This window comes from Protopterus annectens, chromosome 1.part0 (assembly GCF_019279795.1).
Source record: "Protopterus annectens isolate FY-2018-M chromosome 1.part0, PAN1.0, whole genome shotgun sequence".
Classification (NCBI taxonomy): Eukaryota; Metazoa; Chordata; order Ceratodontiformes; family Protopteridae; genus Protopterus; species Protopterus annectens.
Window position 1 is genome coordinate 217,894,638 of NC_056725.1, and position 17,464 is coordinate 217,912,101.

A 17,464-nucleotide genomic window follows, 5' to 3' on the forward strand; every position below is an offset into this window, starting at 1 on the left:
TATGAAATTCTAAACTAAATAACTGTCACAGTGACTTTAAAACCAACCCTTAATAATGAATAGGAACTTAACAATAATTCCTGAATTGCAAGAGATAAATTTTAATGAAATAAGTCAACACCAATATCAGACAAATTAACATGGTCTAAGCGAAATCAAACAGGAGCTCAGTCCTAAAAATCTCACTGTTCAATTATTTTAAAATACTTTACAATACAATGCTGGAGGTACTCTGCAGATCCTTTGGTTGAAAAATATCTATGTCATCTCAGCTTCAATAATGGATTGCATGTTTCTCCAGTAAAATCTAGGGATTAGTGCTGACTAGCATACAATAGCACTAGAACAAATGTCCTGAACTGAAAACAAAATTTTAAATACTGTAAAAAGAAACTGCCTTTTAGGCAAAAGGCCAATATCAATGCTGCCCAAATGTAATATTATTAATTGAGAAATGGCAATTTGATGAATTACTGAATGAAAAAAAACATAGTGGAAACTGTCAACAAAGTGAGCCGGGAAGCCTTTTCCATACCACATCTATATAATAAAGGTCAAGGCCCAGATTAAGGTCATTGGCTCTTACTGCCACCCCTCTGGCTACTACGGATGACTAATGATGACCGTTCGAGCTGAGCCTGCAAGGTAAAATGAAATTACTGTAATAGTAACAAAATTACTTTATATATTTCCAGAAGCCAGAGGAAGACCAGAGCTCCACCCCTTTAAACAACATTGCCAGATTGCTCTACACTGGCTAAATGTGAAGCTCTTCTAATAGGAAATGAATGGAGGGTAATACCCTGGGTTGGCATATTTTGCATTGTCAGAGTTCTATGAAGCAGATCCTGAAAATCTCTAGGAGTAATAAGCTTGCTGTGTGGCTCCTTAAAAACTAATTCCATAAAGGATTTGAAAGTGCAAAGCCTGCATAAAGTTTTCACCTAGTGAACAGGACATAATCACAGAGTATCATTGTAATTTAACTAACCCATCTATTGACATTTGATTGATTTTTGAATGGCAAAGCCAAAAAGATAGAGAGTGGTCATATACAAAAACTTCTTCCCAAGTAAGCTCTTACAATAGCCTCCACCCATACATCCAGGTAACAAGAGTCACGTACGTATCATAAGAGTGGTAGTCTGGCATTAATCTGTAAATGCCTTCCAAGAGACAAGCAGATGCCTATAATCAGTGATCCACCCTACAACTCTAGACCAACCTTACACAAGGTTTAGTATAATCTGGTAACCCTGAGAACCTAGACTAACAACTAAAGGCTGACAAATGAATATGAAGAGCCTTATCAGCATCTCTGTGAGAATACCTTTGCGAATGCATTAGTCAAGGGTGGGAGATGACATAATGGTTAAGGTGTTTACCGTAAAGACACAAGGTGCAGGGTTTGATTCTCACATGGGGTAACTGGCTAGGCTTCAAATGGCCCAAAAGTGCAGTTAGCCTAGTACTGATCTATGAACCTATGAATACCTTGTAATAAAAACTGGCATATAAGTAGAGGGAACCACCTTTTCTTAACTGGCCAAACTCCACCAGTAAATTGGGAAGAAAGCCTAAACTGAAGATCCGTAAGACTTTGTGGTGCTGAGGGAACAGAACTGTGATATCAAGGCACCTATACTTCAACAATCAACCCTAAGAACTTTGGAATGGTTGTGGGGAAGGCTTGAACTTATAGCACCGAGGTTCTGAATCTGTTGATCTGTAAAAGAGAAAGGCAATCAGCTAATATGCTGGGTCTTCCTGGGATGTGCAATGCTGTAAATGATAAATTTATGCAGAGACTATGTATGGCGAGCTGGTGTAGTAAAGAATGCACCAAACTGGACTTTCAAGTTCTTTTGGAGGGTACCTGAACTATTGCTAGAATATCCAAGTGAAGTACTATTCTACATACCCGAAGTTGTTACTGCTACACAACTGTAGCTACCCAAATGGGCATAAGTTCAAGAAATGTGATATCTTTCAGAACACTGGGGCACTAAGAAGTAGGCCTAGGGGAGGAAAAACAGTAACTTTGAAAACAGACTGTCATCCTATGCCCACCCCCCCCCCTTGTCCCCAGCTGCATCTGTGAAAAAATGTAGCTCTGAAAAATAGACCCAGTCCTTCTGCTGATAGACAATCTCATTGTGGTTTGTGAGACAAAAAGTGCCAGATACACAGGTCTTCTTTTACTCGATGTGTGACTTGCACCCACAGTTGCATACATTTTTCCACTATTGAGGAGGTTTGCCATCAAGTGAGTAAAAGTTCTACCTGGAGTCACTGCATGCGAAATTAAGTAAATAATTGCATGAGTTATAGAACTCTAACCTTTCTTGCCCTCAAAAATTGTGCTATGTGTTCCCTTAACTTGTCCAGTTTTAGAAAGGCTACATGAAAGTAGCAGTGGCAACATGTACCTCCTGTCAAAGAAAAAAACAATGATTTGGCTGGACCTTCTTTTTTGTTCTTTGATAAAAAATCAAGACAGTGGACTGCTAAGTGTGCTTGTTCCTGCCAAGCCCATTGAAGGGCTGAACTAAACTACTCAAAAGTGGACCAAGCTGCAGGACACCCCATGGGCATTGCTGTGTCATAATAAAATGCACCATTGATGCACACTCCTAGCAAGGGCCAGACCTGCTATCTGATGGCCAAATGGAGGATAACCCTGAACTGTTTATTTCCTTATTAATATGTTCCTTGAGCACCTCCAGTTTGCTTGAAACTGAATGTAGGTTGGAACAATGCAGAAATTTAGGGATGAAGCTAGCCTTGAGTAGAAAACCTAAATAAAAAAACTTTACTTGGCTCAAGCCAAACCTGAATGTTTGGGTAGTTTGCTAAGATAGCTCTAATAAACTCTTCCTACATTGGGAAAGCCTGAGTCTTAGCTACGATAAGTGGCCCAAATGAAGTTCCTCCCTATTGGCCATGAAAGGAAGCACCTTGACCTAATCCCATGTCAAATTTAACTCCAGAGAGTTAACACAATTTCAGAGTGAGGTAAGGTCTTATCTGAAGAAGTCACTTTCTTATTCCAATACCTAGAGTACTGTTGTCCTTTTCGCAAAAAGAGCACACCTGCATAAAGTAGCAAGAGGACCAGCAACATGCCTATTATTATAAGCTCAACATGGTCTAAAGTTATTCCAAGCCTCTTCACCCATAGTTGAACTCAAAGGGCCAGAGTTTATCCACCATACCTCCCAACCACTTATCAATGTTCCTGACTTCCTATCTGAGAGAAGTGTCAATTGCTTCTAACTTTCTAAACTTTTGAATGTACCACAACCAGAATAAGCCACAACTAAACCTTTGAGCTTATTGGAGAGTACTACAATATGCTAACAGGGTCAGTGCCTGTCCCATTTACTTCTCTAGCGTTGTTGTTGTTGTGTCTTTCGGCTTTTCCCAGTTAGGGGTCGCCACAGTGGAACTCCGGTCCACTAATGATTGGCAGTTGATTTTTATGTGCTGAGTTGCCAGCCCTAATGCACAACCTTCAAAGAAGGTACACCCATTCACGCATGTCTCCACGCAGAAGACACTCTAGCTGAGAGTCAAATAGACATAAAACAAATGAGTCTAGAAACCCAGTTAGTCTAATCATACCCAAATGCTTCTTTCCCAAGATCACCAGAGCTGCAGTAAGATCCCTAATGCCTGCTGCTTGCTAATCTATGAATCAATGCACTCCCCCATCTGCTAAGTCAAAAATGTCAACATATTCACCCTTTAAAACCTTATCCTTTATGGAGGATGGAATACGACAAATGATAGCCTCACCAGGAGTTAATGAGCTTGAGTCTAATCCTAATTTTGTTACTATATTGATGTCTTGACTGTTTAAGGGCAAGGGAGAAAAAAACTTGTTATGCCTGAAGCGGTGGTGCACAGACCTCAGACACCTCTCCTGTAAGCTTAGTTGGAGCTGTCTGAAACACTTTTTTGATAAATAATTCAAATAACAAAGCCCTACCCACTTCAAAAGGGCCTCTAAAAAAATTGAAATATTCCTCTATTGCTTGCCCTGAGTCTTCCCTTTTAGGGTGTGATTCAATAACATTATCTGTTGGAGCTGGTGGTTTGACTGCTCTGTTCGATGTCTCCTCAACTTCCTCACTAATAGGCTTGGTAGGTTTTGCATGACCCTTACATTTTGAATGCTTCTGAGCTGAAGGCATTAATAACGACTCATCACTGACTTGACTGACATGAATTCTCTTGCCACAGTATACAGTTGAAATGTTACTGGGTTGTTGGTCAGATGCTGCAAAATCTTTAAATAATGCCTTGACTTGGGAAGTTACAGCCTTCCATCTAGTCTGAAAATCTTCCATCATGGATCATCAGCTTCCATAATATGGGAAAGTGTCTGAATCCTAGGAGCACTGAAATGCAAGGTTACCCTGCAACAAAAGAAAATGGCTTAGTCCATCACCAGAACAAATGTTAACTAATATACCTATAAAGTGATAAACTAATTTAATGTCCTATGCCGTATGGCTCAGAATAATTAACCACCAGACATGGGGCTAAATTAAAACTTAACCCAAATGTGTGGGGGGAGGGAAGAAAAGTGTTTTAGCCACTAACACAAGCCTTTCCACATATTTAATTAAACCCCTAGTACTATACATACTAATTGAAAATTAACCAGCACTACCTGCCTCCCACACCACCTTTTATTAAAGCTTCTGCATAAGGAAAATGAAATCTTTAACCCTTCCAAATTACAAATTTCACTTTAATAGCTGAATACCTGCATTCTCACAAATCCATTTCAGATAAGAAGTACTGTAACTTCACGAGTTACAAAACAGACTTGTAAAGTAAACCATGATCTAAACAAATGGTCACAAATTAATGTCATTGAGGAGCAATGACCCCAAACTAAATCTGCCTCACTTGCTACAGCTGCACAAAACTGACCATTTTTTCAATAAATTGTTTTAATTTACCATACTGCCATACTTTGTCAGTTAAACAAAATGACATCCAGCTTAACGATGCCTTAAGCAATATCTTGGCATTTAAGAACCAAAGTGCCATACTCTGCATACTGGGTTGGATAATTCCTGATTGTGACAAATAAAACACTTTTTTTCTCTCTCTTTTTTTTTAATATATTCCCTGCTAACTGTTGGGGAGACAGGTGATAATTACTTGTAATAAAATAATAAAACTACATATGACATTATTTAACACTTACTTATTAATCCTTATTACCTTGACTAAAATAACTAAAATACATGCGTGGGTAAATGGGCATGCCTTAGTTGAAGGTTGGACGTCGAGCTGGCACCTCGGCGTTTCGTAAAAATCTACTGCCAATCATAAGTGGACCGGAGTTCCGCTGTGGCGACCGCTTACCGGGAAAAAGCCGAAAGACAAACAACAACAACAACATTATAATGCTGCTTTTACTTGGCATGCTCACTCCTGTGCTACAAAACAGGCCATGATAGGGGCTACCTAAAATAAAATTAAGCAACCTAACTATTAAAATAATTGTCAACAAGAGAAAACATCTAAAGTCCTGATAAATTGCTTGGCATAACATCATATTCAACAATTAATGCCAACTCACTACTCCTTATTACAGTTTAACTAAGCTAACTAAATGCCTCATCTAATAAACCTAAATATATTAAATTAAATCTTTTGTATAAAATTAAAATATCAGTCTTCTAAGTTATTATATTGAAGTCTATTCATAACTGATAAACAGTCATTTCAAACTCCCCACATAAAACAAATGAATGCTTCATTAAATAGATAATCCACTGGAAAAACTGGAAGGAAAAGCCTCAGTTTTGACTGAAGCAGCACAGCACAAAACCATCATTCATTTGCCCACTTAGGCAAGCTCAGCTATTATTTTATTTTATTTTCTTATTTTACTTAAAGCCGCAATGGTGTAGTGGTAGCGTTGTTGCCTCACAGAAAGTGGTTCTCCCATTCGATTCTCGGCTGGAGTGCGGGGAGTGCCTTCTGTGTGGAGTCTGCATGTCCTCCCTGCAGTTGGGTGAGTGTTTGAATGACATGCATAATGGGCATGCCTTTGTTGAAGTTTGAAGGTTGAACGTCGAGCTGGTACCTCGGCATTTGTGAAAATCTACTGCCAGTCATTAGTGGACCAGAGTTCCGCTGTGGCAACACCTAACTGGGAAAAAGACCAACAACAACTCGCTTTTTTTAAACATCTTAACCCCAAAGAAAACACAGTTTAAAGACTCGGAGTTAAAGGACCCTGACAAAATGCATGACAGTAAAACCAATCAAACCAACAGACTTTGCATCTGTTAGCCCTTGTATATATCCATACAGCCAAACAAATTGTTTTTACATTAAAGAACAAAAACAGCTCTATGATCTTACTGCCAAACACAGTCATTGAAATACCAGTCACCTTTTTCTTTTTTATAATTTTGTATGACTTGGACAGGTTATGAAGGATGAGCAGCCACAGACTCTAACAATGTTCACTGTAACCGCTCAGCCAAGAAAGAAAACGTCTCTCGGCTGAGCATGGGTAAAACAGTGATGCAGCCCACCCCCTTCACTCGTGGATCATCTTACAAGACACTGCACAATTGAAGGCAATTTCTGATTTAGCCAACTTACTAAGGTATTGACAAGCTGTAACTGACTTACTAAGGCACTCACAAGCTGTAACTGCAGTTGTACAGACGCAGTGTGTCATGATTTGTCTGACTTACTAAGGCACTCACAAGCTGTAACTGCAGTTGTACAGACGCAGTGTGTCATGATTTGTCTGACTTACTAAGGCACTCACAAGCTGTAACTGCAGCTGTACAGACGCAGTGTGTCGTGATTTGTCTGACTTACTAAGGCACTCACAAGCTGTAACTGCAGCTGTACAGATGCAGTGTGTCGTGATTTGTCTGACTTACTAAGGCACTCACAAGCTGTAACTGGAGCTGTAAAGCCAGTGTTTAGTGTGTTATCAGTGCAGCACATGGTTAGCAGTGATGCTGCCATTCTTATCATTTGTTTGGATGCTGCATAGCTCCAGCTGTAGTAAGGATGATGCAAGAATAGCCTAAAACTGACTCCTCTGTGATAGCCAGTTTATTAAAGACTAGCAAATTGTGAAATTTACAGATGCTCAGTCACACTTGAATTCAAAATCAAATGAGTGATTGGCATACAGAGGTGTCGCCCCTATGTTTTGAATATAATGGCATAAAACTAAAGGAAGCAGTATGAAAGATCGCCTCTGGATTTCTCCACATACAGATTTATGGGGTTCTGCGCTTACAGAAGTGTATCTGAACACCATTCTGATCCCTTGCATTTTTGCTTCTTTATGAGTTGTTAACCATATGATCCCAGATAAGTTTTGGCAAAAAAAGTTCTAGAACACAGGACAATACTCATGCTGTGTTTGCCTGAGCTTTTCTTTTGTTGGCACCAGTCAAGACTACTGCCTCTTCCATCGTGTACTTGCCTGCATAACATACTATGCATTTTCCATTTGCCATAATCATTGTCCCTGTAGAATGAAGTCAAGAAAGCCTGTAGGTCAGTGAAGGATAGCACAATTGTCCTTTCTATCTGTATTAAAATATTTGGTATCCTCTAACCAGGTATAGTCCTTTTCTTTCAGTCTAGCCTATTTTCCTGGTTCCTAATAATAGTGAAAACATATAACACTAAATTATGAAAATATGTAGATCAAATTAGCATAACCATCTTATTTCTATATTTTATTATTTTGAAACTTCCATTCTTTAGATGGGAAGATATTCTTCAGCTTTTACTAGATTTGTCAAATTTACTTGTAAAATAAGAAAAATAAAGATTAGTTCCATGTAATACGTCATGTCCCCAATATGATTTTACAGGATATATATTCAATGAGTTAAGAAAGTATTTAATATCATTTAAAAAATGTATGCATTTTGAATAAGATATGCACATCCATTTCAAATGTTTTGTATACTGTTGGTGAAGGAATGCCAGGCAGGGCTCCCTTTCTCTGCCACATTCAACCTTTTCATTTTCCGCAAAGAAAAAAAAAAAAAGAAAGTAAAAAAACAGGCCTGCACATAATCCTTGTCACACATAGAAGACAAACCCACAGACAAAATGGACATTGTTCATTAGAGCAATTTCCAGAAAATAATATTTAGCAGATTTTCTATCATCCTGAATTCTGTCTAAAAAGGACAACACTTGGGTATGACCACAGCATATGAATGGTATCTACAGAATCTTCTCCTCATTTCTTGCAGCTGGATTGAAACCTTGTTGATATGGTCAAATCTAAAACTACTTAATACATAACGTATCAGATATCCCAACTATCGTAGATAACAAGCAAGTTATCAGTCTATAGACTATTATAGTCCTAACTAATTACCAGAAGTCAGAATCAAACCTTGTATTGTGTATCTGTGAGATAAAGACCTTAACCATTATGCCAACCCCATCTGTGTTGCAATTTGCTGTTCCAAATATCTGAGGTTATTTTTTTCACGGATAGGTCTATCAAAGATTCAGTCACCTAACTTGCATGCTTTCTATCACAATTAATAACAATTTATAGCACTTTAAAATAAAAAAAACGTAAGCACCACTGGGTCGCTACAATAATAACCTAAATGAAAAATGCACCATGGACTTGCAGTAATTACAGAACACGGCTTTATTGATACAAAAATATATATATGACACTAACAAATGGCATTAAAAAGTAATATTTAAAAAATGTAACATTAAAGCAATACATTTATATAACGTTATGCCCCATGTTAATCTCTTAACAATTCTTATTATTTTAATTATTATAATTACAAAAACAGGGTGTTAGACCTGCATTGCCTTTAACCTTAATGCACTTACAATAGAACAGCAATTATTTATTCCAGGGTACTCCATGGCATTGTCTAAGTTACCATGTTGTCTCCTTCACTTCTAATAATGTCTTAAAATCTTCCCCTCTCTCATTTTCACACACCCTGTTTATAACGAAAAATAAAAACTTCTTGAAATTGTTACATTTCAAGCTGTGCAAATAAAGTGTGTTGGTAGTTTTTTTGTTCCTGATTTCCTTAATATGTTCTGAAATTCTGTCTTTTAGCTTACATGTAGGTTTGTCCACATAAAATGCAGGACATCCCATACAAGTTGCAACATAAACAACCATTCTGGTACTACAATTGCAATGACCTGGGCATCGAATAGACCTGTTGTAACCATGTACGGAAACATATGGACCATCATTAATAAATTTATGACTTTTGCACATACCACATTTGAACATTTTAGATCTATAACTAATCTGTTGTTTTGTCTTTCAAGTAAACTTTTCTAATTGCTGCCCCTACTATATATAACTTGTGGCTTCGTTCCTAATATTTCTTTCATATCCCCAGAAAAAAACAAATCCCAACTTGTTTCTACAATAGCTTTCAAAAAGGGTACATCTTGGTTATATTGAACCACCACTGCACCACTTTTGATATGGTTCTGTGTGATATTAGTTGCTAAATCAACAACTCAGAGTCATATTTTTTATATTTTGCAATGCTAGTTTTAAATTTCTAATCAAATTTATAATGATATTTGTACATTTGTTTTACATTTAGGAGTAGGCAAGTTTATACTATATGTTACTTTGATGAGTCAACTTATGGGATGGAATTTAACTGTTTTTATTTTAATTTCTTAAGCAATCAATTAACTACGTTGGCACGTGATGCTCACTTAGTATTTAAGATGTTTTTTCCATAGGGTTAGTACTCTGATGATACCCTACATGTAGTGAAGGGCGAAAGCGCTTAGTTGTCTATTGATTTTTTTGTTTGGTGGATCAATAAAGTCGTGTTCCATAATTACCGCAAGCCCATGGTGAGTTTATAGCACTTTGCCAGGCAGAATGATGCAAATATAGAAAAATGATAATTTGGTGAAGCTAGTCCACCAACAAGGTAGAGCTTACAGGGCTAGTAATTCTTATTATCAAATGTCACTCCAATTAATATGCTGCCGTCAAACATAAAGTTCTTTACTATCCTTGTATAATTATTAATATCAGACCAAATTCAGAGGAGAACACAATCCTCGCATTGTCTGTAGGGGGAGCAAGTTGTGTTTTTTTTTTCCTGTCTCACACTTTCAAGTCTGTAAATAAAGGAAATGCCATCCAGCATAGAGATAAATGATTGGTCTGCACATACAGTAGTACAAGAACAGAGATCTCTAGCTGCCTGCACTCAGCTTCTAATCTCAGTGGGCCATGATTAAAAGCTAGTATAAATAATAAAAACTTTACAAGACATGTTGTGACATAACTCAGATAAAATACATATAGTTATGGTAATCTTATTATCTTGTGACCCTTTGGCCAGGCTAGGTCCCTCAAGAATATATTGAGTCCTATCTTCTTGCCATACAAAACTGAAAATGTTTTTACAGTTGGAATGAATCAAGCTCTACACAGGACTATTAGACATAAATGAAGATAGTACACTTAACTGTGCATAACAGTAAATTTTACTGCATTAGTCTTGTCAACTACCAAAAGAGGTAAGGATGTAAATTGGCTGACATCACAGGTAACCTTATGTTTGATAGCATCCAGGTTATAGCAGTGAGTAAGACAAAACTGGGATGTCTCAAAATGCCAGTTACATTTATAAAAGCCTAATAATGTCTGTGCTTAAAATGTTTAGTTTTTATTGCTCAATGTAAATATGCTTTTTATGAGGAGCTTTTCTCCATGAGCCTCCAATGAAAATGGAACCTGCGCCCAGCTGGACTGTCCTGTTAAACAAAGGACAATAAATAAATAAGATGAACAGATGAACTGTCCACCTTCCCCAGGCCATGCCTTAACGTCTGACTCATGACCTTTGCATTCTCAGCAAATAATAACCTCTCCCCTCATGCTCACTATGGCAAGTAACAGTCAGAGCTCCTTATCCTTGAGAAATGACTGCTCTGAACACAGGTCCATACAGTCTCCTCACTAGCCATAGCATACACTGTCATATGTGTGTGTGTCGGGGGGGGGTAGATTACTGCAAGTTTTAACCCCAAAAACAGATGAATGCTGCTAAGGAAATGAGTAATATTAGCACCGCTAACAAAACCAACAGAAATACTTATGGAATCAGCAGTGATGATAATAATGTAACATAAAGACCCACATATCTCAGTACTACACATGCACACTGCCCAGGTAAACCACTCCCATAACCTTATAAGCAATGTCTACAGTGCTGGCTGTAAACACTCTGCAGGATAGCTAGCAACCATGTAAAATAATAAAAGAAGAAATCAGTGAAGTGATGGGATCACCCCAGAACACCAAGTCACAGACAGGAATCAGCAGACTTACAGGTCACATACGTTGCTCATAGCCACCACGTATTTCATGTCAGCAACAACATTAACACTAATAGCAGGACCAATGTCAGTGAGGTAACCCATACTTCGCACTGAAGGGGATCATGAATTAATGTCCTGGCAATAAGGTAATCACTCTGCTATAGAGGACCAGCTCCACTGTTACACTCAAAAACAAAAAAATAGCTAAAAAATTATATGGGACATATCCACATGCATGTACTTTTACAAGACTCTTAGATATTCTCTCTCCTAAGGAATTTCTACCCTTGACCTTTCCATGTTTACATCTTGTACTGGATCAGACCATGCATTCTGAATATGGCTCCCTTGTTCATGGTCGCTTTCTTAGAACTGTTTGTGTGTGTTTTGTGTGTTTTGGCTAGCAACAATTTTTTTATTTTGACATATAAATCCCCCTCACATCCTCATTTTGTTAAATAGGTCTCGTGTTCATTCATATTTTCCTCAGTTTGCCTGTCTACATCATCCCCAGCCACAAATTTTCTTTCCATATTCCAATCACTGTATGACCTTTAGAGTAACACCTCACCAAAGCTTTCTCCACACAAACTAGGAAATTCATCTTGTCTCCTTGCTATTTCCTTCAGTCTATGTAAATACAGACCATTCAAGCTAGTGATAAAATTTAGAATAAAAAAAGATTCATTATACAAAACAGTATATAGGCATTCTCATGCATTTAATGTAATTCCAGTCAGCTGCATGTGCTAACAAAAATAAGGCTGTTTAAGCCTTTATGTCCAACACTCAGTTATGTCATAGTGTTATATCATAACTACATGCAAGACAAATATTAATAGTCTGCATATTGCTGTAATAAACCTAGTATCAATAAAATTAATAAATGTGACATCAAGGTGTCAGCATTTAACTTCAGCAAGGGTTAGATTAATAATGTAGTGAAGGTTGCTATCATACACGTATAAGGAAAAAGGTTCACCAAGAGTTGAGAACTTACTTATAAATAATGGCCATAAATGTATGGTCCATTTTTTCTCCTCTCATTAAGGCTTCCTGTACATATTGTAAATGTGCATACTAGATTCATATACACTATTATCTCCAAGATCAGGAACCAAAAACTGTGGTACTTTCTCAGTTCTATGTTCAACCTGCTTGTATGACTGAACCAACATCTTTAGTACTTTAACTTTCTGTAAAACCTTCAGTTGTACAAAATGTTCCACTTGTATTATCAGCTTTATGTTAAGAACTATTAGTATAGCTGAACTATACGTTAAAAATTTGCCGTGTGTATAAATCTTCCATTATGAAGAGCTCTTGTCATTTAACTCCACTGGGCTGAACCTGAAATATGTCAATATAGCTCTGTGCGCTAAATAAATAAAGTTCTGTTCTGTATGCATTGCCTTTTACTACCATAATAACAACAGAGGAACATGTTGTGAACAACACTAAATTATGATTGCAATCCCTGAGGGCTGTTTATCTGCAGCTGTCATGCACTAAGATTTGTACACACTGCTCCATTATCCTTTCCACTGAGTTAGTGCTCCTCTCTGCAGTGAATAAATGGGTATGAGCGTTAGTTTTCATCTGTAGCACTTCCTGACCACAAACTCTGATATCTCAAGTAAGCTGTTTTCCACCAATGCTATACTAATGGATTTTTCTTTCATGTCTTTTACAACTCAGTATAATCTACGGATTCATGTAACAGTCAAAATGCTGTTCATTGTTAATTGATTTAATAACATTAACAAAATTAAATACATAATCATATTCATTAACTTTTATCTTGTGGATAATTCTTTCCCATGAAGTGCAAGTATTTAGCAACTACAAGTAATCCTGACCTTGGCACGTAAGCAGATATCATTAAAATGTAGTGCAATGCATCATAAAGCCATACAAATATTTTTTTTCTTTATGATGTTGTTTTTATATTTTCAGTAATATAGAAAACTTACCAGCAACAATAGTGTCATAATGGTCATTCAAAGCCAAAGTATTAAATGCTCATTAGTTTAATGAAAATCAAATTATCAGTGCATAAACTAAGAATGTAATACAATGCAAATTTTAGAAACAATTGGAAGAGTAACATAATTTTCTTTTAAACAATGACATTAATAAAAGACATAGTTATAATTAAGGTGGATAACAATCTAGTTCAACCACAAATATTAGTCAGTGATGCCGTATTTCTTTCTAAATAAGACCTAACCAGAGAGTAAGGCCTAGCATGGTTTTTCTACGGTGTTCATGATATAAGCCCTACCTCAAAAATAAGCCCCAGTTAATATCATCAGCAACACACAGCGGACCTGCTGAATTATAAAATAATATTATTGACACCTGTTGGCTGAGGTTATTGTGCTCTGTTCACCTTTTTCAGACCATTCAGATACCCAACTTCTCTTTGCAGAAAGTCGTAAGACTCTTTCACTGGGAGTCCTCCACAATTCTTACTGTAACCCTAATCATCACTCACACTTGATGGTTGAGATCCTTGGCCCATAAACCCATGCTGGTGTACTTTGATCGGTCAAAGTACAGACAATGTGCAGGAAGCGTGCGCTCATGGTAATGAGCAGCTGTGGTAGTGTCTTCTCTTCATAACCGGTGCCATTTTGGGTTGCCACTCCAGTCACTTAAGTCTTCAGTTAACCCCCCCCACCAGACAAGATGAGTGCAAAAAGAAAGAGCTATTCTGTCGAGTACAAGAAAGGAATCATGGAGGACTCCCAGGGAAAGAACCTGATGGTTTTCTGTAAAGAAAAGAAGTTAGATCTCCGAATGGTCCGAAAATGGTGAGCAGCATATGTTAACCTCCATCAACAAGCTGATAAGGGAAAAGCTATGAAGTGTAAGTGTGGATCAGGTCAGCAACCATTATTTCCTGAGCTTGAAGACATCATATGTGAGTGGATTGCTAACAGGAGAGCAAAGGCTTTGGTTGTGCGCAGGGCTGATATTCAATCATTTGCCCTTGCAATAACACCACAGTTAGAAATATCCCCAGAGGAATTCAAAGTATCACAACATTGGCTGGATGGCTTCTTTTAGTGATATGAACTGTTTCTAAGAAGATCAACAACACTATTCAAGCTGGAAGATATTGAAGTTATTAAACGTGCACTTGCATTCAAGTCCTTTGTTGATGGCATTGAATTTTCTAAATACCAACTCTCCAACATGAATGCTATGGATAAAACTACAGTGTTTATAGGCCAAGGATCTCAAACAACAATTGATCAGAGGGGTGCCTCTTCAATCTACATTCCCTCCACTGGTTACGAGAGTGTACTTGTTACCTGTATTTTGGCAATTCATCTAGATGGAAAGAAAACCCCACCTCTAATCATTAGTAAGGGCAAGAAAGATTACATTCATGAAACTGAAAAAGCCTGGTGCACACAAGCAGTTATAAGGAAGTGGGTCAATGTAATGCTGCCACTTGTTTTGCGAGGTGGCAAAAGAGGTCTGCTAGTCTGGGATTCAGCCAGCACTCACCACGCTAAAGAAACAAAGAAATTCCTAGCATGTGGGAGAATAGATCAAATAATGATTACTGCAGGAATGAATGCCTGTCTCCAGACTCTTGATATTGCAATAAACAAGCCATTCAAGGACCATTTGCACATGGAACTCAATGACCACATTGAAAATAGAATGGAGAGAAATCAGCATGGAAACTTTGTGAAGCCTAGCCTGCAAGAGTTTGTGACTTTGGTGAAAATTCATGGGATAAAATCACTGACAGCTGTGTTGCCAATGCTCTACGAGCAGGCTACTTGGACAAGCAGTGGTCATTTAAGGAGAGCTCTATTGTTAGGCATGACAGACTGGGGCCAATGGTGCTACAGGAAATGAAGTCGCAAGAAATTCAGGCCAAAATTTGGGGGTTGGACACTTATGACAATGTTCCAGAAGAAGATGACATGATTAGATTTGAATAACTCTGAAAGCCAAGGTGCAGATATTCTGGAGTTGAAATGTTTGTTGCACTGTTTATGTAGAATTCTCACACAACTGTCAACCCGTTAATAGAACTGTTGTCCAATAATAGAAAAGTACAAAATAAATGTCAATTTGTGTACACGAATAAATGTCGATTTTTGTACATGAAGAAATGTCAATTTGTGTTCATTAATAAATGACAATTTTTGTACATGAATAACTGAATAAAGGTAGATTGCTGTGCAGTGTGGGTAAATAAGGCATCCCCTGATAATAACCCCTAATGCGTATTTCGCCGGGAGAAAGAATATAAGTCCCAATCTTATTTTCGGGGAAATACAGTATATGCAGGAGGCTTATTCGAAACACAAACCCCCGGATTCACAAATCCTCCATGTAAGACTAAATAAGTCTTACTCGGAGACTGCAGTTGAATGGTATGACATCAGTGTTCCATGAATATTCATGAGGGCATGCTGACTCCACTCCAAGTCTAACATGGACCATGCAGGAAAGCAGGGGGCGTGTCTGACTGCCGAGCAGTCCAAAGGTCCATGCCCCTGCAAGTGTCTGAACTGTAAAATGTCAACACACAAGAGCGAGTCCGCTCAAATGTCCACGTACCCAACACCACACTCCCTGACATTGTAAACCCCCAGCACAGTTATAAAAAGTAAAACTTACTTTTTTTTTTTTGTAATTCCCGATATAGCTGCCCGTATTTGCGCGTGTGTGCGCGGGTGTGCCCATTGCTTAGCTGCAGTTAGCAATCTCGACATGGAAGAGCATAATAAGGAATGTTTATGCAAATTACGCCAAATAGCAATAGCGTAGTGGAAGAGCCTTCGCACAAAGAGGAGGCTCACGGTTTGAGTCCCACCACTCCCCTTCCTATCTTATGTTTGAAATTAGTATATGAAAAATACCCGACATATGTGATTAAAATTTTACTAAACAGCATTGAAATGGCCTATGTATCAGTGAACAAAATGTATATTTATAAAGGATTCTGACATATAATTGCCTGCAGTTAAGCAACGCTTTACCCAGCGCAATATAGGTGCTCGTAGTTAAGCAGCGCTTTAGCCAGTGCAATAGAGGTGGCCGTAGTTAAGCAGCGCTTTACCCAGCACAATAGAGGCGCCCATAGCTAAATAGCACTTTACCCGGCGCAATCGGTTTGTGCGGAGGTGCACACTGCACCAACCAGCGCAGTGTAGGGAAACGTGGAGCAATGTAGAGCAAAGTTGCCTAAACACAGCCACACCCCCTAGCTTGTCTGGAAAGTAGTAAAATAAAAAAGCAATGATGAGGTTCGAACCCAGGAAACTTTGCACTATAATCAAAGTACTGAACCACTAAGCCATGACAGCTTAAGATAAACAGCCACTGTTAACATACATATACTTATAAATGGTAGATTAACCATTGCTAAGCAGGTCTGCAGTCAGCCGAGAATTTTCAAAAACAGACAATCACAAAAAAGTGTGGGAAATGCGGCATATTTAAGACCCATAGGTGGGAATACTCGCCATAACTGATTGTAGCTCCCATCTGCAGTTAGAATGGCTGGTGCTGGAGAGGGTACATGCTTTAGAGTGCAACACTGGGGCATCGAAGAGTCAAAATACATGGTTTGGCTCCTTGTCCACCGTCATGAGTCAAGACTCCTGCAGGGCCAGTTCCAAGGGACGGAGTACAAAGCAGAGGCTTGGAACCGGTTAGCTCATGACCTCACCAGTGTCACAGGCGTTCCTCAGACTGGTGAGCAGGTCCATCACCACCATGCAGACCTGAAGAGATGGAAGCAGGACCTACTGAACGAATGGATACAGAAGGCCCGTGGGATGCAAGATGCCCCACTACTGAGTAGGTAGTCATGGACTGCAGTATGTAAGACATGCTAATTTATTCTGTATAACGGATAGGTATGTCTCAATATCCCTTCATTTACTTCACAACTGCAGGTGTCCGTGCTGCGAATCAGCAAGCCTATGCAGATAGGCTGCTAAGGCTATGCCACCAGACAGGTTAGTAATTATTCTGCATGTATTGTTATATAAAATAGGTGAGAGAGCCTGAAAGAAAGTGTTGTAGCCCAATAATACAGCCACAAAATGCCCTG